This window comes from Triticum urartu, chromosome 2A (genome assembly GCF_056163025.1).
Source record: "Triticum urartu cultivar PI428250 chromosome 2A, HENAU_Tu73, whole genome shotgun sequence".
Lineage (NCBI taxonomy): Eukaryota > Viridiplantae > Streptophyta > Magnoliopsida > Poales > Poaceae > Triticum > Triticum urartu.
The window spans coordinates 176,287,808-176,311,489 of NC_141874.1; the positions used below are offsets into that span (position 1 = coordinate 176,287,808).

General features: G+C 48.0%; 1 pseudogene; it reads left to right on the top strand.

The window, feature by feature from the left end:
• The first annotated feature begins 18,205 nt into the window (after positions 1 to 18,205).
• Positions 18,206 to 21,473, top strand: LOC147984431 (uncharacterized; annotated as a pseudogene).
• Positions 21,474 to 23,682: the final 2,209 nt, after the last annotated feature.

A 23,682-nucleotide genomic window follows, 5' to 3' on the forward strand; every position in this document is an offset into this window, starting at 1 on the left:
CCCGAACCCGACTCGGACAGTCATCACCGTTGGGTCCGAATCATCCCCAAACGTCTACAAAACATCTCCGTTTTGTTAATTGGACTCCCTAGCTATTTTATCCGCGATCGTCCGATTGCGATCGTAGGGTCGAGATAGCCCCTAACCTAATCCGTGATGTATATATATAGTCCACCCCTAGTCTAATTTCAGACCAAATCCCTAATTTCTAGGGATCCTCCCAGCCGCCGCCGCCGCACTCATTCCCCACCTCGGGATCCTCTCATTCCCTCTGCACCAACCACCAGCCATCTCCCCTCGATCCATCGATCCACCCAACCGTCCGCAGCCTCCCTCACTTTTTGGATCGGTAGGAACCGCGCCTGGATCCCCTCCCTCTCGGGTCTTCCTTGGAGCCAGCCGTCCCCGCCGGTGATGAGCAGCAGCGCCAACAAGACCTCCCCGTGCGCCGCCAGATCCAGGTCGGGCCTCCTTGCGTCCTCCTTTATCCCGTTCTTCTTGCCTCTGGTCTCTAACCTCTCTTCCCCGTGCTCCTCGCAGAAGAATCAACGCCATGGCACCGCCTCACCTCGTCCCGATCCAGTGGACCCAGACGCAAGGATCTTGCTGCCCCGGATCTCCTCCACCCGTGCCTGCACCCATCATCGCCGCCCCACCAAGTCCCACGCCATGGACGCCCATGCCAGCCAGCCCCTACCGTCGAGCCGCCCCTAAGCTTCGTCCGCACTGCCATTTCCTGGATCCGACCGTCTTCGCCGTCTCCGGCGCTGCCGGAGCCCAAAGCCCCTCTGCAAGACCCGTCGTGGCCGCTGTCGTGCCCCGCCGTCGCTTCCTGGTTCGAGTGCCCGTGCAAGGATGCCCAACGCATCGATGCGTTGACCTCATTGAGCGGGACGAGCCCAGCCACCCGATAGGCCTCCAGGGCCCATACCTCCGCGCGTGGCCCAGTTCTAGCAGGCCCAGCGTGCCTCCCCAGCTACGCCCAGCCTTTCCACAAGTCGGCCCATGAGGCCTGGTGAGCAGCCCCCGCTCCTATGCACTTTGGGCCGGCCAGATTTGGCCCAGTGTATATTTTTTTAAGATCTGCAAGTTTGTCTTTTTCCAGAGACATCTGTTTTGCAGAATGGCCCCTAAACTTCATGCATTTAATAACTTCACAACCGTGCATCGGATCTAAATAATTTATATATGAAACTTGCTTAGAATTTCATCTAGTTTAATAATATGTCATTTTCATCCATGTTTAAAATGTTTAAAATTTTGTTTGTTTGAATTTGCTAAAATAACATGCTAAAATAATTTATTTCATAACTAAATAACCATAGCTCCAAATTTAACAAATTTTATATGTAAATGGGGTGGGCAAATGCCTAGTTTAACATGGTGGCATCACTATGCATGTTTAACAACTATAAAATATGGTTTAGGGCAGAACAGTACCAAACCCAATATATGCATATGAGGGTTTTCCGGACTTGTTGTTTGTTGTTCCGGCCTCATTTAAACTTGCCTAGATAGGTAGTTTTCATTTGCTTCACCCTCTTGCCATGTTTAACAACATTTAATATTGTTGGGTACATAAACGAGATCGAACTAAATAACTTGAATGTGGTGTTTCGTCAATATGCAATGGAGTTGCATGTTGAGCTCCACTTAATTTGTAGGATTGTTGTGCATTTTGCCATGCCATGCCTCATTAAACCGGACATGCCTCATACTTGTTTGCGCATCGTGCCATGCTTATGTGATGATTGTTTACTATGTTGTTTGCTTTCTTTCCGGTGTACTTCTTCTCGGTAATCCGGTAACGTTGCGTTTGTGAGGATCCGTTGGCTACGCCCGTTTATCTTCTTCAGGGACTCGTTCTTATTCCTTGCGGGATCTCAAGCAAGATGACCATACCCTCGAAATCACTTCTATCTTTGCTTGCTAGATGCTCGCTCTATTGCTATGCCTATGCTGCGATACCTACCACTTGCTTATCATGTCTCCCATATTGCCATGTCAAACCTCTAACCCACCTTGTCCTAGCAAACCGTTGTTTGGCTATGTTACCGCTTTGCTCAGCCCCTCTTATAGCGTTGCTAGTTGCAGGTGAAGATTGGAGTTTGTTCCTTGTTGGGACATGGATTATTGTTGGGATATCACAATATCTCTTATTTAATTAATGCATCTATATACTTGACAAAGGGTGGAAGGCTCGGCCTTATGCCTGGTGTTTTGTTCCACTCTTGCCGCCCTAGTTTCCATCATACCGGTGTTATGTTCCTTGATTTTGCGTTCCTTACACGGTTGGGTTATAATGGGAACCCCTTGACAGTTCGCCTTGAATAAAACTCCTGCAGCAAGGCCCAACCTTGGTTTTACCGTTTGCACTAACAACCTACCACCTTCCCATGGGTTCTGCAGACTCAAGGGTCATGTTTATTTAACCCCCCCGGGCCAGTGCTTCTCTAAGTGTTGGTCCGGAACGGGCAGCCTGCGGGGCCACCTCGGGGAAACTTGAGGGTTGGTTATACTCGTAGCTTGACCTATCCGGTGTTGCCCTGAGAACGAGATATGTGCAGCTCCTATCGGGATTGTCGGCGCATCGGGCGGCTTTGCTGGTTTAGTTTTACCATTGTCGAGATGTCTTGTAACCGGGATTCCGAGTCTGATCGGGTCTTCCTAGGAGAAGGAATATCCTTCGTTGACCGTGAGAGCTTGTGATGGGCAAAGTTGGGACACATCTGCAGGGATATGATCTTTCAAAAGTCGTGCCCGCGGTTATGGGCAGATGGGAATTTGTTAATGTCCGGTTGTAAAAAACTTGAAACTTATCTTAATTAAAATACATCAACCGCGTGTGTAACCGTGATGGTCTCTTCTCGGTGGAGTCCGGGAAGTGAACACGGTGTTGGAGTTATGCTTGACGTAGGTTGTTCTAGGATCACTTCTTGATCATAGATTCTCGAACGTGCTTTGCCTGCTATTCTCGCTCTCATTTGCGTATGTTAGCCACCATATATGCTAGTGCTTGCTGCAGCTCCACCTCATACCTTTTCCCTACCTATAAGCTTAAATAGTCTTGATCGCGAGGGTGTGAGATTGCTGAGTCCCCGTGACTCACAGATACTTCCAAAACCAGTTTGCAGGTGCCGATGATACCGTGCAGGTGAAGCAACCGAGCTCAAGGAGGAGCTCAATGAAGATCTCGTTCATTGTGTTGTTTCATTTTAGTTGATCAGTAGTGGAGCCCAGTTGGGACGATCGGGGATCTGTGTAGCATTTGGGGTAGTCTTCTTTTATTTTGGTTCCGTAGTCGGACCTTGTTTGTATCTGGAGGATATAATGCTTTATTCATGTATTGGGTGAAGTGGCGATTGTAAGCCAACTATGTATCTCTTTCCCTTATGTATTACATGGGTTGTGTGAAGATTACCTCACTTGCGACATTGCTTACAATGCGGTTATGCCTCTAAGTCGTGCTTCGACACGTGGGAGATATAGCCGCATCGTGGGCGTTACAAGTTGGTATCAAAGCCTTCCCCGACTTAGGAGCCCCCTGCTTGATCGAATCGTTGGCGTTGTTGAGTCTAGAAAAATGTTTTAAGTCTTATAGGTTTATATATATATATATATATATATATATATATATATCGGAGAGTAGGATTCTTTTTACTCCTCAGTCCCTTCGTCGCTCTGGCGAGGCATCCTGACATAGAGTTTTGACTCTTCTCTTCTCAAATTTCACTAAAAAATTAGGATCACGCATGTATCTTGGAATCGTTCCGATGGTTTTGTGACGAGAACATTGTTCTTGGTGCCTCCTGACATTTAGGGGTTGTGGCAGTGTCCCGGGGAGTTGAGCTCCGAGGTGTTGTCGTCACAATTTTATCGTTGCAGTTCTGGAATACCTGAGTTTCGCCGACATCGAAAATCTCTTTTATGCAGTTGTTGGTGAGATAACCTCGATGCCACCCAGTACTGGGGCGGGAGTTCGGGAGTATTGCCATAACTCGTATAACGGATGCTTTTCGAAGGTTCAGGTAAACGATTTCCGAAGGTTTCTTGGTTATGTGTTGAAGGATGGATACAACTGGATGTAGGATTTGTTAGTTTTGGGTGAGATATTATGCTTCCCCTGTATCCCCAACACCTGATTGCATAACCGGAAAGTTTCGGGAGTTTATAAGTGGGAGTTCAAGTAGCTATTAGGATATCTTTCTGACAGATGCATGATATGAAATTGGGGTTCGACGTCTAGTGGTCCGCCTATTCACGGTTGGTTTTACAGTGGTCTCGTTGTGTCTTAAAGAGTCCTTGGCTATGCTGACTCGGGGACAATTCGTATGTCATGTGCACTGCCTTGTACATGATGGTGTTGTATGATTGAGCCCGTGTAGGCCCCACCACGAAAACTTCGGACGAAATCTCTATCATATGTTTGTTCCGGTTTATTCCGCAAGCCAATCCTTGTTTTGTTTTGAGTTGTGGTATTCGAGTTGCTTCAATGTCAAGTGTTGATTCCATACCTTTCCTAAACAGTGTTCTCATACTTTTTTATGAATACCAATCCTTCATGATAATCGAGATTGTCATGTCAATCCCTTTCAATCGGTGTGTTTCTCTTCAAGTGGATCCGATCATTTCAACATCAGCAAGATCAATTATCATTTCTTCTCAACGGTGTTTGTTTCATCCATCCCAAGTTGTCTTTGTTGTCCCTCCCTCCCACCCTTGTTTCTTCAAGGACTCGGATTTCTTTATCAAGTATCCATCTTATTGATGTGAAGTCTTTCCATTCTTTTACGTCTATGTTCTTATCCGGTGATTCTCAGGAAGATTCTAACGGAGCTTCAAGTGTTCTATTCTTCGTTCTTTTTCCTCTCCGGTGGATTCAAATCAGGGCTTTGCTGTTGATCATATCCCTTTTTCTCGTTTCAAATGCCTTCTCATGCCGGTGTACCTCATAATCATTCCTCTCGCTATTCATTTTTTCCGAAGTGCTGAAGATATCTCGAAGATTCGTGTTTCCACTTTGTATCCGTTCAAGCTATTTTTGAAGATGTTATCTCACTCAAGCCATTTGATTCAACCGGCGCAATCTATCTTTTAAATCCTTCAACGGTGTTTATTTTGAGTGGGCCCTAACCCACAGGTTTTTCCCAGGATCTTACCTGACTCTTCTATTTTCTCGGAGCTATTTTCAAATCTTCTAAAGTTTGATGTAAGAATGGATTATCATCAATCAAATGTCTTTTTCCAAAATCTTTCAAATTCTTTTCATTGTTGGTTCAACCTTTCCAATTTTAATCTGGAGTATCTCAACAACTCATGTTGATGTTTCGCATTGTCATTCTCAACATTTAAAGACTGAAGAAGATTTGTCTCTCAATCTTGCTCCATTATCTTCAAGATTCATGGTTCTAGTTTGAGGCCATCCTCTCATAATTGTTTTGATCGTGGGAATTCTTTTCACTCATCTGGAGAAATTCAGGAGTCTTTTCAGTTTGATCATCCGGAGCCCATCACCTCAGATTTATTCATTCCAGCTTTCAGCTCTCATCCTCCAAATCTTACCGGTGCATAATTCAAGTTTTTTCTCTTATCAGTTCGGGGTCTCTTCGTTCACTTGCATCTAAATTATCTCAAGTATCTTCATTCGTTCTCGAATTCTTCCCGGTGTTTCTTTATCTTTTCTTCGTTCATTTCCAAATTCTTACGGTGGTTCTTCCAAGATTCTTCTTCCTTCGTTTACCATATCAATGCATTCGTGTTTTCCAAATTCTACCGGTGGATCGTTGAAGACCTTCTCAACTTTGCGTTGTATCTCTCTTAATCCTTTCTACGAGAATAAGTAGTATGCCAAACCCGTTGCTTGTCATCAATTTAATTGGTGATGGATAAGCATAATGTAATTCTTATTCTTGTTTCATCCAAGTGATTAATTCCTTATTCCGGAGGCTCATCAAATTCTCGAGTTAAATTGTTTCATCTTTTCTTTTTCCAGAGTCCCATGTTTTCCACATTATATCATCACGAAGATCCATCTAAATCATTGCAAGGCTTCTTATTCTTTTCATCCTTCAATTCTTTTGGATCATTCTTTTATTACCGGAGTTCTTCATGGAGGCTCTACATGATGGTTGATCAAGGATTCAATTTCTTCTCAAAATGTTCATTGAGGTTCTGTTCAGAGGAGCTCAAGTATTATTCATCTTGCATTCCAAAATGCAATTCTTTCTACCTTATCATCTAAGGTGGTGTTATGTCATTGTTGATAATTTCCCTTCGTGTTTCATGATTCACAGGTTTTCAAGAGTGACATATCTAAATCCATCATTTTCTCTTCGCTCAAGACATCTTTTCAACCAATTAACCTCTTCATTGGATTTATCTTGGGTTATATTTCACCGAAAGCTTTCCCTAAGGATTTTGCTAATTATGGTGCTTATAAACGACCCTAGTTCTTCATTTATCCTCTCGATGAAATTAGTTTCTCGTCTTCTTGTTGATATCAATCCAATCTATTGTTTCCATTAGTGGCATAATTTCACCTCATAGTTTTGAGATGTTTTCACATAAGCCCACAACAACCTTATTCTTTTGTTGTTTAATTTTCAACAACTCCATTCAAACCTTCTTTCTAAGGACGCTTTCAAATTCATTCGACGTAGAAGATGTTGTTTTCTTCTTTGTAACTTTCAGTCCGTTCTATCTTTTGTTCCGGAGGCATTGTGATGTTGCTCTCTTCAACCCATCAAATTGTTTGTCAAGATCTTGTTCAATTCCTTCCATTTACAGTCGAAGTGCTGTCCAAATTACATCAGTCTTATTCTTTCTCTATCTTGTTTTAACCGGAGTGTTGTGTCTATCATTCCTCTTCTAACCGGAGTCTCATCCAAGTGCTTTCATATTGAAAAGCTCATATTCTCTACCTTCCTTTCATACCAGAGTGTTGCCGTAATTGATCTTTATCATTCCTTGTACATCTCGTGTCAACTGAGGTGCTTGCATCTAATTCTTGTCCATTGTAACCTTTTCCTTATGTCTTTCAACCCATAAGGTTCTCGTAATGTTCCTTGTTCCTCTTTTCTAACGGAGTGTTTTCAACTTCGTTCATCTCCGTTGTATTCTTTTCTCTAAATGGCTTAACCTGTCAAGGTTCATGGTTTCACTAGTTTGTCAGAGAAGCAACTTAGTTTACCTCTTGTCTTCCTCTTCCGTTTTTCCTCCGGTGCCATTCTAGATCTCGGGACGAGATCCTCTCGTAGTGGTGGAGTGTTGTAACGCCCCGAGACCGATGTGCCAGGTGTCTTCCAGTTATTCGCTGTCATTGCCATGTCATTTGCTTGTGTGTCGCATCTTGCCATGTCATCATGTGCATTGCATCATCATATTTTCAAACTTGCATCTGTCCCGGCCACCCCGTTCCTTCCGTTGTCCGTTCTGAGTCAAGACACCCTTGCACGCGCCCACGGCACGTCCGAATATTATTTTATAAGTGGCTGTAAAATGTTCTCGGATTGGGTTGAAAGTTGGCATGTGGTCTTATTATAGGGTAGATAGACCGCCTGTCAAGTTTCATCGCATTTGGAGTCTGTTTGATGCCCCAACGTTTAACTATAGCGGCAGTATAGCTGGTCAAACTTCGAACGTTTTCGGTCTCCGGAAACGGTTGTCGGGCTGTCTTCTTTCCTCTCCTCTCAGCCCAAGCCTCTCTACACATTTCACTACCGACCGCCAGGCTAGCCTACCCCTCTTTGCACAGTGCATCGACCCCTCGCGCGTGTCCGAAACTCACCCGAACCCGACTCGGACAGTCATCACCGTTGGGTCCGGATCATCCCCAAACGTCTACAAAACATCTCCGTTTTGTTAATTGGACTCCCTAGCTATTTTATCCGCGATCGTCCGATTGCGATTGTAGGGTCGAGATAGCCCCTAACCTAATCCATGATGTATATATATAGTCCACCCCTAGTCTAAATTCAGACCAATTCCCTAATTTCTAGGGATCCTCCTAGCCGGCGCCGCACTCATTCCCCACCTCGAGATCCTCTCATTCCCCCTGCACCAACCACCAGCCATCTCCCCTCGATCCATCGATCCACCCAACCGTTCGCAGCCTCCCTCACTTTTGGGATCGGTAGGAACCGCGCCTGGATCCCATCCCTCTCGGGTCTTCCTTGGAGCCAGCCGTCCCCGCCGGTGATGAGCAGCAGCGCCAACAGGACCTCCCTGTGCGCCGCCAGATCCAGGCCGGGCCTCCTCGCGCCCTCCTTCCTCCCGTTCTTCTTGTCTCTGGTCTCTAACCTCTCTTCCCCGTGTTCCTCGCAGAAGAACCAACGCCATAGCACCGCCCTCACCTCGTCCCGATCAAGTGGACCCGGATGCAAGGATCTTGCCGCCCCACCAAGTCCCACGCCATGGACGCCCGTGCCAGCTAGCCCCTACCGTCGAGCCACCCCTAAGCTTCGTCTGCACCGCCGTTTCCTGGATCCGCCCGTGTTCACCGTCTCTGGCGCTGCCGGAGCCCCAAGACCCCTCCGCCAAGACACGTCGTGGCCGCTGTCGTGCCCCGCCGCCGCTTCCTGGTTCAAGTGCCCGTGCGAGGATGCCCAACGCATCGATGCGTTGACCTCATTGAGCGGGACGAGCCCAGCCACCCGATGGGACTCCAGGGCCCATACCTCCGCGCGTGGCCCAGTTCCAGCAGGCCCAGCCTGCCTCCCCAGCTGCGCCCAGCCTTTCCACAAGTCGGCCCATGAGGCCTGGTGAGCAGCCCCCGTTCCTATGCACTTTGGGCCGGCCAGATTCGGCCCAGTGTATTTTTTTTTCAGATCTGTGAGTTTGTCTTTTTCCAGAGATAGCAGTTTTGCAGAATGGCCCCTAAATTTCATGCATTTAATAACTTCACAACCGTGCATCGAATCTAAATAATTTATATATGAAACTTGCTTAGAATTTTATCTAGTTTAATAATATGTCATTTTCATCCATGTTTAAAATGCTTAAAATGTTGTTTGTTTGAATTTTCTTAAATAACATGCTAAAATGATTTATTTCATAACTAAATAACCGTAGCTCCAAATTTAACAAATTTTATATGTAAATGGGGTAGTAAAATGCCTAGTTTAACATGGTGACATCACTTTGCATGTTTAACAACTATAAAATATGGTTTAGGGCAGAACAGTACCAAACCCAATATATGCATATGAGGGTTTTCTGGACTTGTTGTTTGTTGTTCCGGCCTCATTTAAACTTGCCTAGATAGGTAGTTTTCATTTGCTTCACCCTCTTGCCATGTTTAACAACATTTAATATTGTTGGGTACATAAACGAGATCGAACTAAATAACTTGAATGTGGTGTTTCGTCAATATGCAATGGAGTTGCATGTTGAGCTCCACTTAATTTGTAGGATTGTTTGTGCATTTTGCCATGCCATGCCTCATTAAACCGGACATGCATCATACTTGTTTGCGCATCGTGCCATGCTTATGTGATGATTGTTTACTATGTTGTTTGCTTTCTTTCCGGTGTACTTCTTCTCGGTAATCCGGTAACGTTGCATTTGTGAGGATCTGTTGGCTACGTCCGTTTATCTTCTTCATGGACTCGTTCTTCTTCCTTGCGGGATCTCAGGCAAGATGACCATACCCTCGAAATCACTTCTATCTTTGCTTGCTAGATGCTCGCTCTATTGCTATGCCTATGCTGCGATACCTACCACTTTCTTATCATGTCTCCCATATTGCCATGTCAAACCTCTAACCCACCTTGTCCTAGCAAACCGTTGTTTGGCTATGTTACCGCTTTGCTCAGCCCCTCTTATAGCGTTGCTAGTTGTAGGTGAAGATTGGAGTTTATTCCTTGTTGGGACATGGATTATTGTTGGGATATCACAATATCTCTTATTTACTTAATGCATCTATATACTTGGCAAAGGGTGGAAGGCTCGTCCTTATGCCTGGTGTTTTGTTCCACTCTTGCCGCCCTAGTTTCCGTCATACCGGTGTTATGTTCCTTGATTTTGCGTTCCTTACACGGTTGGGTTATAATGGGAACCCCTTGAAAGTTCGCCTTGAATAAAACTCCTCTAGCAAGGCCCAACCTTGGTTTTACCATTTGCACTAACAACCTACCACCTTCCCTTGGGTTCTGCAGACTCAAGGGTCATCTTTATTTAACCCCCCCCCCCCCGGGCCAGTGCTTCTCTAAGTGTTGGTCTGAAATGGGCAGCCTGCGGGGCCACCTTGGGGAAACTTGAGGGTTGGTTTTACTCGTAGCTTGACCTATCCGGTGTTGCCCTGAGAATGAGATATGTGCAGCTCCTATCGGGATTGTCGCCGCATCGGGTGGCTTTGCTGGTTTCGTTTTACCATTGTCGAGATGTCTTGTAACCGGGATTCTGAGTCTGATTGGGTCTTCCTGGGAGAAGGAATATCCTTCGTTGACCGTGAGAGCTTGTGATGGGCTAAGTTGGGGCACCCCTGCAGGGATATGATCTTTCGAAAGCCGTGCCCGCGGTTATGGGCAGATGGGAATTTTTTAATGTCCGGTTGTAAAAAACTTGAAACTTATCTTAATTAAAATACATCAACCGTGTGTGTAACCGTGATGGTTTCTTCTCGGCGGAGTCCGGGAAGTGAACACGGTGTTGGAGTTATGCTTGACGTAGGTTGTTCTAGGATCACTTCTTGATCATAGATTCTCGAACGTGCTTTGCCTTCTCTTCTCTCTCTCATTTGCGTATGTTAGCCACCATATATGCTAGTGCTTGCTGCAGCTCCACCTCATGCCTTTTCCCTACCTATAAGCTTAAATAGTCTTGATCGCGAGGGTGTGAGATTGCTGAGTCCCCGTGACTCACAGATACTTCCAAAACCAGTTTGCAGGTGCCGATGATACCGTGCAGGTGATGCAACCGAGCTCAAAGAGGAGCTCAATGAAGATCTCGTTCATTGTGTTGTTTTGTTTCAGTTGATCAGTACTAGAGCCCAGTTGGGACGATCGGGGATCTGTGTAGCATTTGGGGTAGTCTTCTTTTATTCTGGTTCCGTAGTCGGACCTTGTTTGTATCTGGATGATATAATGCTTAATTCATGTATTGGGTGAAGTGGCGATTGTAAGCCAACTATGTATCTCTTTCCCTTATGTATTACATGGGTTGTGTGAAGATTACCTCATTTGCGACATTGCTTACAATGCGGTTATGCCTCTAAGTCGTGCTTCGACACGTGGGAGATATAGCCGCATCGTGGGTGTTACAGTTGGCGACCTTGTGTAACCCTAGATCCCTCTCGTGTCTATATAAACCGGAGGGCTAGGTTCGTAGATAGGCTGAATCATAATCATAGCCAGACTAGACTTTTAGGGTTTAGTCATTACGATCTCGTGGTAGATCAACTCTTGTAATACTTGTATTCATCAAGATCAATCAAGCAGGACGTAGGGTATTACCTCCATAGAGAGGGCCCGAACCTGGGTAAACATCGTGTCCCTTGTCTCCTGCTACCATCGACCTTAGACACAAAGTTTGGGACCCCCTACTTGAGATCCGCCAGTTTTGACACCGACTTGGTGCTTTCATTGAGAGTTCCATTGTGCCGTCCTCAAAAGGTTTGATGGCCCCTTCAATCGTCAACAACGATGCCGTCCAAGGCGAGACCTTCCTCCCTGGACAGATCTTTGTGTTCTGCGGCTTCGCACTGCGGGCCAACTCGCTTGGCCATCTGGAGCAGATCGATAGCTACGCCCCTGGCCACCAGGTCAGATTTGGGAGCTTGAACTACATTGCGGACATCCGTGGAGACTTGATCTTCGCTGGATTCGAGACCGCGGCAACCACTCCTGGTCACCCCGATGGATATGACCTAAATCTGTCATCGGACCGCATCCAGGAGATTGCTCCTGTAACCGCTATGGCCTTAGATCCGGAGCATACTGCGCCATCCAAGGACCGGAGGCTCAACCCCACCACAGAGGCCACAAATTCCCTTGCGTTGGAGCCACACATGGACTTACCCTCACACGATGTCTGTGTCACCAGAACTCCGGACTCTTCTCCGGCAATAAGTTCCGAACCGTGTGAGTTCACGGACGCTGAACTTGATCGTTTATCGATCACCTAACTCAGTGTCGTAGACATCTTCCGTCACTCACCCTTGGGCGACGTGCTGAATTCATTAAAAAAATCTATCCTTAGCGGGGGCTTCACAGCCGAACTGTATCCAGTTCGAACTAGAAGCTGATGACAGGGAATTTCGCTCCCCACCCGCCACCCACTTCATAGCCACTGTCGAAGACTTAACTGACATGCTCGATTAGGGCTCCGACGACATCGACGGTATGGACGACGATGCCGGAGAAGAAGAGGTCCAGGACCCGCCATTCACCAGACGCTGGATGGCCACTTCCTCGTACGATGTATACATGGTGGATGCACCAAAGGAGAACAGCGACGATGACAAAGAAGATCCAGTTGAGGATAAACCTCATGAGATACAATCGAAATGCCGGCGTTAGCGGCGCCGCTCTAAGTCACGCCGCAGTAAAGATAGCAACACCGGCACAGGAGAAGATAACACCCCGAAAGGTGCCGAAGACAATGAAGACCCCGTTGACGCAGCTACCGAACAGGATGAATGGGAAGATGGGCAGGTTAACCCTGGTAAATAGGCCACACACGAGGACTCGGAGGATAGTAATTATCTTCCGCTCTTCGAGGATGAGGCGAGCCTCGGCACCGAGGATTTCATCATCGTGCCTGAGGCCACTACAAGGAGCCTGAAAAAGAAGCAGCAGCAGCTTCAAGCCGACCAAGATCTGCTCAATGATAAATGGACTGACGTCCTAGCAGCCGAAGAATACGGCCTCAAGCGCCCGGCCAAAAGCTACCCGAAGCGCAAATTACTACCTTAGTTCGACGACGAGGCTCCGGAACACATACCACCATCACGCAATGCGGCTGACCGACCACCACTTGGCCAGGACAAAGCGGCAACTCAAGCCGAACACCAGCCCGCACCGCCTCATCACAGAGGCAGAGGTAAATCAGCTCACGGTCATACATATGACCTTCAACATGACCTAAACAATAAAGCAGGACATACCAGATCGATCTACGGATCGCGAGGACGTGCCCCGACACGCGATGACGATCATCTGTTCGGACGTGAAAAACCTAGTCATGCACGGGCTGAAAGCCGCAGACGGACCCCATCAGAGCTACATCATGATACGGCCCAATATAGAGGCGCCGCACACCCTCATTGCTTCACCGAAGAAGTCATGGAACATGAATTCCCAGAAGGGTTCAAACCCGTGAATATAGAATCATATGATGGCACCACAGACCCCGCGGTATGGATCGAAGACTTCATTCTCCACATTCATATGGCCCGCGACGATGACCTTCATGCCATTAAATACCTCCCCGTGAAACTCAAAGGACCAGCACGACACTGGTTGAACAGCCTGCCCAAAAACTCCATCGGCAACTGGGAGGACTTGGAAGAAGCCTTCCTTGATAACTTCCAAGGTACATATGTTCGACCTCCGGACGCCGATGACTTAAGCCATATAGTTCAACAGTCCAGAGAGTCCGCCAGGAAATTCTGGACTAGGTTCCTAACTAAAAAAGAACCAGATAGTCGACTGTCCGGATGCCGAAGCCCTAGCGGCCTTTAAACACAGCATTCGCGACGAATGGCTCACCCGCCACCTCGGCCAAGAGAATCCAAAATCCATGGCGGCCCTCATGGCACTCATGACCCGGTTTTGCGCGGGCGAAGATAGTTGGCTGGCCCGTAGCAAAAACAATACAGGCAACATCAGCACCCCTAAAGCTAAAAATAGCACCGACAAGTCTCGACGCAACAGGTACAAGCATCGAAATAACAATGACAACACCGAGGATACGACGGTCAATGCTGGATTCAGTGGCTCTAAGTCTGGTCAGCGGAAGAAGCCATTCAAAAAGAACAATTCGGGCCCATCTAGCCTGGACCGCATACTGGATCGTCCGTGCCAGATTCATGGCACCCCAGACAAACCACCCAATCATACCAACAGAGCTTGTTGGGTTTTTAAACAGGCTGGCAAGTTAAATGCCGAAAACAAGGATAAGGGATCGCAAAGCAAAGACGACAACGCGGAGCCCCGGCCGCCGAACATAGGGGGACAGAAAAAGTTTCCCCCTCAGGTCAAAATGGTGAACATGATATACGCTAGCCACATCCCCAAGAGCGAGCGCAAGCGTGCACTCAGGGATGTCTACGCGATAGAGGCAGTCACCCCAAAATTCAATCCATGGTCGTCATGCCCGATCACTTTTGATCGACGGGACCATCCGACCATTATCCGTCATGGCGGTTCAGCCGCACTGGTCCTGGACCCAATAAATGATGGGTTACTTCTGACGCGAGTCCTGATGGACGATGGCAGCAACCTCAACTTGCTCTATCAAGATACAGTGCGCAAAATGGGCATTCATCCATCACAGATCAAACCCACAAATACTACCTTCAAAGGAGTCATACCAGGTGTAGAGGCCCGCTGTACGGGCTCAAACACACTCGAGGTTGTCTTCGGATCTCCGGACAATTTCCGAAGCGAGGAGTTAATCTTCGACATAGTCCCCTTTCGCAGCGGCTATCACGCACTGCTCGGACGGACCGCATTCGCCCGATTCAACGTAGTGCCACATTATGCTTATCTCAAGCTCAAGATGCTCGGTCCACGTGGCGTCATAACAGTTAATGGAAATACGGAACACTCCCTCCATACATAAGAGCACACAACTACCGTAGCATCAGAAGTACAGAGCGGCCTTCTCAAGTAGAACCTTAATTCGGCTGCCGAGCCCACGGACACCGTCAAGAGGGTCCGAACTACCCTGTGGTAGGACAGGTCGGCTCGTCAGGAGCTAGACTAGCAATTCGGCCTTCGTCTCAGTCCTGGTCAAGTAGTGGCATTTGCACCACACGTACATAACTACGCACTCAAAATTCCATGGGCATCGACGAAGGCATAGCTAGTTTGTGATCCACAATACGGCTCAACTGGCACCGAATACACACATACTTTCACTTTTATTCATTTCCTTTTCAGGTTTCAATCCCGCAGGCCCCATCGGATGGCCTGATCACCAGCCCTCTTGAAGGATAAACACACCAAGACAGCGAGAAACGCAGACGTACGGGGGATTTTCAAGGTGGTTTTGTTAACAATCACTCTACCTGTTTTTCAGGACCCACATGCAGCTCTCCCTTGGTTTTTGGCATATTAAATAGCCTGTTGCTTATCGCACTACTTGTATCAATGCGCCTCGACGTATTAATCAAATTACAATGAAAACAGTTCACAGCTGGAGCTTTAAAGCCCCAGCTTATCACCTTTTGCACCCTTTCTGTTTTCTTTCTTTTTTCCTTCTTTTTTCTCTTCTTCTTTCCTGTGGGTAACCCTACCAGGTAGCACCTGTACACTTTGGTACGTTTGATATTTGCCAGGGGCTTCATAGCACCCCACAATACGGCAACAAAAGTCTAAACACTTTTTATAGTATAGTTCAGCACCCCGAATTTAGCACTATATGCATTGGCTCTGAATCATGTCTTTGGTCAATAGTTAGGTTGCCCGGCTCCTGTGCTTGCTACCTTATGTTCTGCTATATCGGCTAAGGTAGTAAAGGGAGAACTACTGCGATTGTGCCTTGGTTTATCCAAAGGACCACCTCAGTAGAGAAAGCCGAAAACTGACTATCATGATGCGGCGAGAGCTGGTCAGTTGTTCGGAGGTTGCAAATCGTTGGAGATTTCTTCCGCATTACGCGAAGGATCGGTACTTCCCAATCAGACTCTTATAGCACTCTAGTTCGGATACTAGGGGTTGTGCCTATGTTTTTATTGTCAAACTCCTATGGCTAAGTGAGGGCGTTCAAGCTGCATAGTCCGATTGCCTGGTTGGTTGCGCTAAACAACTCCTTCAAGGACCATATAATTGGATCAAGATTGTTTAGGTTCCATCCCGAACACCTCCATATTTCCTACATGGGGGCAGAAGGCGATGACTGGCCAACCCTCAGATTTCATACAACATGGCCACACAGGAGGTAAAATTTAAAACATAACAAGCATTATATTACATAACAGTTTTGTCTCATCATACAAGGCAAAGACAACATGAATGCATTCATTCAAAAATAATGTCTTGCCCACACTGCGTTGCTACAATGCGAGACCCCTCTAGGACATCTGCAAAATAGCGTTCGGGTGTGCGGTGCTCCTTGCCCTCTGGTGGCCCCTTGGTCAGCTCGACGGCGTCCATCTTCGCCCACCACATCTTGCAGCGGGCGAAGGCCATGCGTGCACCTTCAATGCAGGCTGATCGCTTGACGATGTCCAGCCGAGGACTGGCGTTCAGCAGCCGCTTCACGAGTCCGAAGTAGCTCCCGGGCATAACTTCGGCTGGCCACAGCCGGATTATCAAATCCTTCATGGCTAGTTCGGCCACCCTATGCAGCTCCACCAGCTGTTTCAGCTAATCGGTGAAGGGCACGGGATGCTCTGGTGCAAGATACTGCGACCAGAACAATTTCTCCGTGGAGCTCCCTTCTTCGGCTCGAAAGAACTCCGCGGCGTCGGACACACTGCGCGGAAGATCTGCGAAGGCTCCTGGAGAACTCCGAATCCGGGTTAGTAAGAAATACTTCTTCTTCATATATTTGCTTTGCATACTAAACGCCTTACCTGCCGCGATCTTCCTGGCCTCCTGGATCTCCTGGAGGGCACCCTGGGCTTCAACCCGGGCCGCTTTCGCGCTTTGACGAGCCTTGGAGAGTTCAGTCTCTAGAGCCGAAACATCGCCCTCCAGGGTCTCGTACTTCTTCACCATGTCCTGGAGCTCTTGCTGGACCTCGTTCAGCCGGGCCTTCAGCTTTTGCGAGTGGCCTGCTCCTGGACAGCTTTCCCCTCGGCTTCGGCCAGGGCCTTCTTCAGGGCCTCGACCTCGGTCATCGCCCCTACACATATAATGACACTACGGTCAGTATACATCATTTACTCTTTCCAAATATATAGCGAGCCATTACATACCTTGCTGGTCTTCCAGCTGCTTCCTCGCCTGGCCAAGCTCTTCTTCGGCCCGCTCTAGTTTCTGCTTTAGTCCAGAGACTTCGGCAGTGTGAGAGGCCGCGGCCAGCAGCGAAGCCTGCTTATTCGAATCAGACACATTTTAGTTAGTTTCTTGTGAAATTTCATTGATCCTCTGTCCAGCTTCTCTTTCCGAACACCGCACAGTGTCTCAGGGGCTACTGTCTATATTGGGATTTTCTCGGTTAAATGCCGCTTACCTCAAAACTTATCAACAGGCCGCTGCAGGCTTCGGTCAGTCCGCTCTTGACGGACTGAACCTTCTCAATCGCCGTACCCGTAAGGATACGGTGTTCTTCCACAATGGAAGCGCCTCGTAGTGCTACTAGTAGATTATCCGGTGCCTCTGGTTGGACAGAGGTCACTGGTGGGACAGGCACACCCCCTTCTTTTGAAGGAGGTTGCTCGCCAGATTCCGGAGCCGCATGGGTCTCCAGAATCGTATTCGGCTGGGGGCCGAACTGATCGAGGCCTCCAATCACCATGGGGATCTGCTCCCCCATGTGTCCGGAAGCCGGGGTCTTGCCTCCCGGTGCCACCACGACGGCCTCCTGAACCTCTCCCTGGCCTAGGAAGGTCCTTTGGGACAGTACCTCGTCATCTCCCTTGGCCTTGGGAGAGTGAGCGACTAGCGGTATCTCGTTGGCCATTGCCTTCGAATCCAACGAGCCTCTTGACGAGGATCGTTGGGGGCTGTCATGGGCCGGACTACAATAACACGATTAACCATATTAATGCCATAGGGTGAAGAGGCCAGATAAATAAATGAGTGTGGGTTCTTAGTACTCACGAGGCTACCAGGGGCTTAGTCTGGAGGCTTTGCTCCGGGCCGCTTTTGACGTCCCATGCGGAGTTATCCACCAGGGGGCCTTTCCCCCTCTTGGGCGCTTGCGCCTCCAGATTTGTGGAGGCCGCCCTCTTCTTCCTCCCCCCATCAGGGGAGAATCGCCCTCCTCCTCCTCATCGTCGTCATCTTCGGCGACAGAGGAGCGGGTCTTGTCTTCAGACGTTGTGTCCGAAGCGCCCTTGCGGCGGGGGCCACTCCGGACCCCCTTGTCTTTCCCCATGGCCTTCTTCACCATCGCCGTATAGGGCGCCGGCACCAGCATCTTCGCTAAACGCGGTATGACTGGTTCTTCAGGCAGCGGAGCCAGACACTGGATCCGCTTCGCCCTCTCCATCCAGTCTTGGAGAAGCAATGATAATAAAAGCTTAGATATCATCCTTGAAACAAACAAGTAGAGGATGCGTTGAAAACTTACCTCGCTGGCGGGGTGGTTAATATCGTGCCCGCGGTTCGAATCTGTGGCTAGCGGTATCTCGTTGCCCTTGAAGAGAAACTTCCAGGCATCTTCGTGAGTTGTTTAGAAGAGCCTCTCCAGGGTCTGGTGCCTCTTCGGATTGAACTCCCAAAGGGGGCATTTTTGGCTTTGGTAGGGGAGGATCCGGCGAACCAGCATCACTTGTATTATGTCGACAAGCTTGACGTCTTTATCCACCATGCTCTGAACGCACGTCTGTAGCGCTATCAGCTCGTCTGATGAAGACCAATTCAGGCTCTTCTCAACCTAGTAGGTGAGCCGCATTGGAGCGCCGGAATTCAATTCGGCAGCTACGACCCAGTTGGCGCCGCGGGGCTCAGTGATGTAGAACCACTATTTATGCCATTCCTTGACAATCTCCACGAAAGTGCCTTTTGGCCAGGAGATATTGGTCAGCTTACTCACCATAGCGCCTCCGCACTCCGCGTGCTGGCTATCCACCACCTTAGGGCTTCACATTGAAGACTTTGAGCCACAACCCAAAGTGGGGTTGGATGCGGAGGAAGGCCTCACAAACGACGATAAACACCGAGATGTTGAGGAAAGAGTTCGGGGATAGATCATGGAAGTCTATCCCGTAATAGTACATCAGCCCGCGGAAGAAAGGTTGGAGTGGAAACCCTAGTCCGCGGAGGAAATGAGGGAGGAATACCACCCTCTCGTTGGGCTTCGGTGTGGGGACGACTTGCCCCTGGGCTGGAAGACGGTGGGCGATTTCCTTCGCCAAGTACCCGGCCGCCCGATGCTCGGTAATGTCCTTCTCCTTGACGGAGGAGACCATCCACTTGCCTTGACCTCCAGATCCGGACATGGTTGAGTGCTAGCTTGGGTGGGAGGGAGATGAGAACTTGGGCGCTGGAGCTCAAGAGTGGAAGGGCAGAGGAAGAGAGAAGGCATGGGAGAAGAAGGGGGAACCCTTATCCCGTTATAAAGGCAGTGAATATCGAACGCCTCCCCACTTGCCCTAAAACTCGCCTATTCCCAAGGGCTATGTAAATGGCACGGTTGGGTTACCCACGCCCACATTGATGAAAATCCCGCAATAAGAGGACATGATCTCTGCTTTGACATGACGTGCCAATGGAAACTGCATCTCGAAGCGTGGAACGGCAGACAAAAATGGTTCGATGTAGTGACCGAACAGATGTGATGTCATCTTACAAAAAGTTGTCAGCAGATGGGACTCGTGAAATACTATACTCATTGCGGTTGTGTGTGGTACTTGTGTTGCAGATCTGGACACCTTCGTTTCATCCGAAGACTATCCTGGAGTATTCGGGAAGTAGAACCCACCTTGCAATGCCGAAGACAATCTGTGCACCGGACATATCATCATTGAAGCCTGGTTCAGGGGCTACTGAGGGAGTCCTGGACTAAGGGGTCCTCGGGTGTTCGATCTATTGAATATGGGCCGGACTGATGGGCTGTAAGGATACAAAGACCAAAGACTCCACCCGTGTTCGGATAGGACTCTTCTTGGCGACCAACTATAAAGATTCCTTCCTTTGTAACCGACCTTGTGTAACCCTAGATCCCTCTCGTGTCTATATAAACCGGAGGGCTAGGTCCGTAGATAGGCCGAATCATAATCATAGCCAGACTAGACTTTTAGGGTTTAGTCATTACGATCTCGTGGTAGATCAACTCTTGTAATACTGGTATTCATCAAGATCAATCAAGCAGGACGTAGGGTATTACCTCCAAAGAGAGGGCCCGAACCTGGGTAAACATCGTGTCCCTTGTCTCCTGTTACCATCGACCTTAGACGCACAATTCGGGACCCCCTACACGAGATCCGCCGGTTTTGACACCGACAAGAGGGTCGCCCAAGGCAGGGCCGCCCGCCCCTCCCCCTATAGTCCGAATTGGACAAGGGAAGGGGGGCGCACCCCTTTCCTTCTCTTCTCTCCCTCTCCTTCCTTCCCCCTTCCTCCTCCTAGCAGGACTAGGAAAGGGCAGTCCTACTCCTACTAGGAGGAGGACTCATCCTCTCCTGGTGCGCCCCAAGGGCCGACCGGCCTCCCCCTTGCTCCTTTATATACGGGGGCAGGGGGCACCCTAGAACACACAAGTTGATCATTGATCCCATAGCCGTGTGCGGTGCCCTCCTCCACCACAATCCACCTCGGTCATATCATTGTAGTGCTTAGGAGAAGCCCTGCGACGGTAGCTTCATCATCACCGTCATCATGCCGTCGTGCTGACAAAGCTCTCCCTCGACACTCAGTTGGATCGAGAGTTCGTGGGACGTCACCGAGCCAAACGTGTGCAGATCGCGAAGGTGTCGTACTTTCGGTACTAGGATCGGTCGGATCGTGAAGACATACGACATCAATTGCTTTGTCATAACGCTTCCACTTACGGTCTACGAGGGTACGTGGACAACACTCTTCCCCTCTCGTTGCTATCCATCACCATGATAGATCTTGCGTGTGCGTAGGAATTTTTTTGAAATTACTTCGTTCCCCAACGAAAGAAGGCCTCACCCAACCTTGCTTTGAAGGCCAAGGAAAATCCGGAAGAAGAAGAAGAAGAGGAGAAACAATAGATTTGCCCAAAGACACCAAATATGCTTACCATAAGCACATGGCCCTTACGTCAAGGCAATTTTGGGGCAATAAGAAAAAACTAAGGCCCAACTTCTCCAAGAACAACTCAAGTGTCTCGAAGGGCAAGCAACGTGTGAGAACTTGCTACAATTGTGGTAATGCGAGCCACTTTGTGGTGGATTGCCCCTATGAGAAGAGGGAAGACAATGGTGGCAAGCTTATCCCAAGGACAAGGCCAAGTCCTTCCCAAGCAAGAACAACTTCACCAAGAAAGTGCCGCAACAGGGGTTTGTGGCACAAGAAGAGTACCTCTCCGATGATGATGATGAAGATACAAGTGGTGAAGGAATGGCAATGGCCACCATGGCCATTGCCACCTCTTCCCCAACCAAGGTGTCTCTCTTCGATGCCCCCAATGAGAACCTCACTACCATGTGCCTCATGGCCAAAGGTGCTTGTTGAGTCCCTTACATATAATTTACTTTCCGTTCATAAACTTGCACTCATGGACTTTGCAACATTCTTTGATCTTGATATTGTGGCCCTTTTGTGGAGCAAGACTCTTAAAGTAGCCTTTGTGGGGCATGTTGATAATGGTCTCTATGTGGTTACTTTTCAGAGTGACCCGCTAAGATGTGACGTGCCTAATGGCGAAAGTTGATGTGGGATGGATTTGGTATCGCCGACTAGCCCATGTCAATATGAGATCTTTGCAAAGTCTCCTCAAAGGGGATCATGTCGTGGACTAACAAATGTGAGTTTTGCCAAAGGTCATGCTTGCAGTGCTTGTATTCAAGGAAAGCTACATGAAACGGCTCACTGACCCACAACTATCATCTACTTGAAGAGGCCCTTGGAGCTCCTTCACATGCATCTCTTTGGCCCTCCATCCTTTGATAGTCTTGGGGGAAGAAAATATTGCTTGGTGATTGTGGATGTTTACTCAAGATATACATGGGTATACTTCTTCAAGAGGAAGAGTGAGACCCAACAAGCCGTCATCCACTGTCCCAATGAAGCTCAACGTCAACATGAAGCAAAGATATTGATGATTAGAAGTGACAATGGCTCCGAGTTCAAGAACTACACCCTGGATGAGTTTCTTAGTGATGAGGGGATCAAGCATCAATATGTCGCCCCTTATACCCCTCAGCAAAATGGTGTTGCGTAGAGGAAGAACCGAACATTGACGGATGCAGAAAGGACCATGATGGCAGAATTCAAATCTCCATACAACTTTTGGGCCAAAGCCATCAACACCACATGTTATGCATCCAATCGGCTCTATCTCCGCAAAGGCTTGAACAAGACTCTGTATGAGATACTTACAGGTAACAAGCCCAACCTCAAGTATTTTCAGGTGTTCGGGTGTAACTGTTTCATTCTCAAGAAAGGTGTTCATTTGTCTAAATTTGAACCTAGAGCTCAAGAGGGCATATATTTTTGGTTATGCTACAAACTCTCATGCTTACCATGTTCTCAACAAGTCCAATGAACTCATTGATGAGACATGTAATGTGGAGTTTGATGAAGATAATGGCTCCCGAGTGGAGCAAAGTGGTCTTTGTGATGTAGGTGATCAAATTCCTCCTCAAGCCATAAGAAGAACGGGGATTGGTCAAATACTCCCCATTGAGGAACCCCTTGTGGCTGAAGGAGAAGGATAATGCTCTACTCGAGTGGAGCCATCAGCGATGCTAGACCCACACGCTTCCGAAGAACAAAGTGAAGGCCCTCAACCTAATGAACAAGATCAAGGGCAAGATCAACCTCATGAAGATGGTGGTGCACCAAATGATGCCCAAGATCAAGTTCACGGCTCCGAGCAAGCTCAATATCAAGCACAAGCTGAAGATCAAGAGCAAGCTCAAGACGGTGATGAAGATGATCAAGATGAATCCTCTCAAATGCCTATTAAGGAACTTTTGGAGCATCGTGCCACCAAGGTGGCTTCCAAGCTCGAGCATCAACAACATGTCATGGAGAATGTTCTTGGGAGCTTGAGGAAAGGGGTAACTACTCGTCAACAATTATCAAACTTTTGTGATCATCACACGTTTGTTTCGTGTGTTGAACCCCAAAGGGTACATGAGGCGCTCAATGATGCGGATTGGCTTGAGGCCATGCATGACGAACTCAACAACTTTGAGCGCAACAAAGTTTGGGAGTTAGTTCCAAGGCCTACGGAGGACCACAATGTCATTGGAACCAAATGGATCTTCAAGAATAAGTAAGATGCGAATGGTGTGGTTGTTCAAAACAAGCCAAGATTGATGGCACAAGGTTACTCCCAAGTCAAGGGTATCGACTATGGTGAAACCTTTGCCCCGTTGCTCGTCTTGAATGTATACGCATGTTTCTTGCATATGCATCTCATGATGATTTTAAATTGCAACAAATGGATGTGAAGAGTGCATTTCTTAACCCTCGGGAATCAAAGATACCAAGCTCCCCAATCCTGTATACAAACTCAACAAGTCACTCTATGGCCTTAAACAAGCCACATGTGTGTGGTATGAGCATCTTACCGAGTTGTTGCAAGATCATGGGTTTGAAATCGGGAAAATCGATCCCACTCTTTTTACTAAGAGGGTTAAATGGGATTTGTTCATATGTCAACTATATGTCGATGATATTATTTTTGGTTCTCCTAACAAATCTTTCAATGATG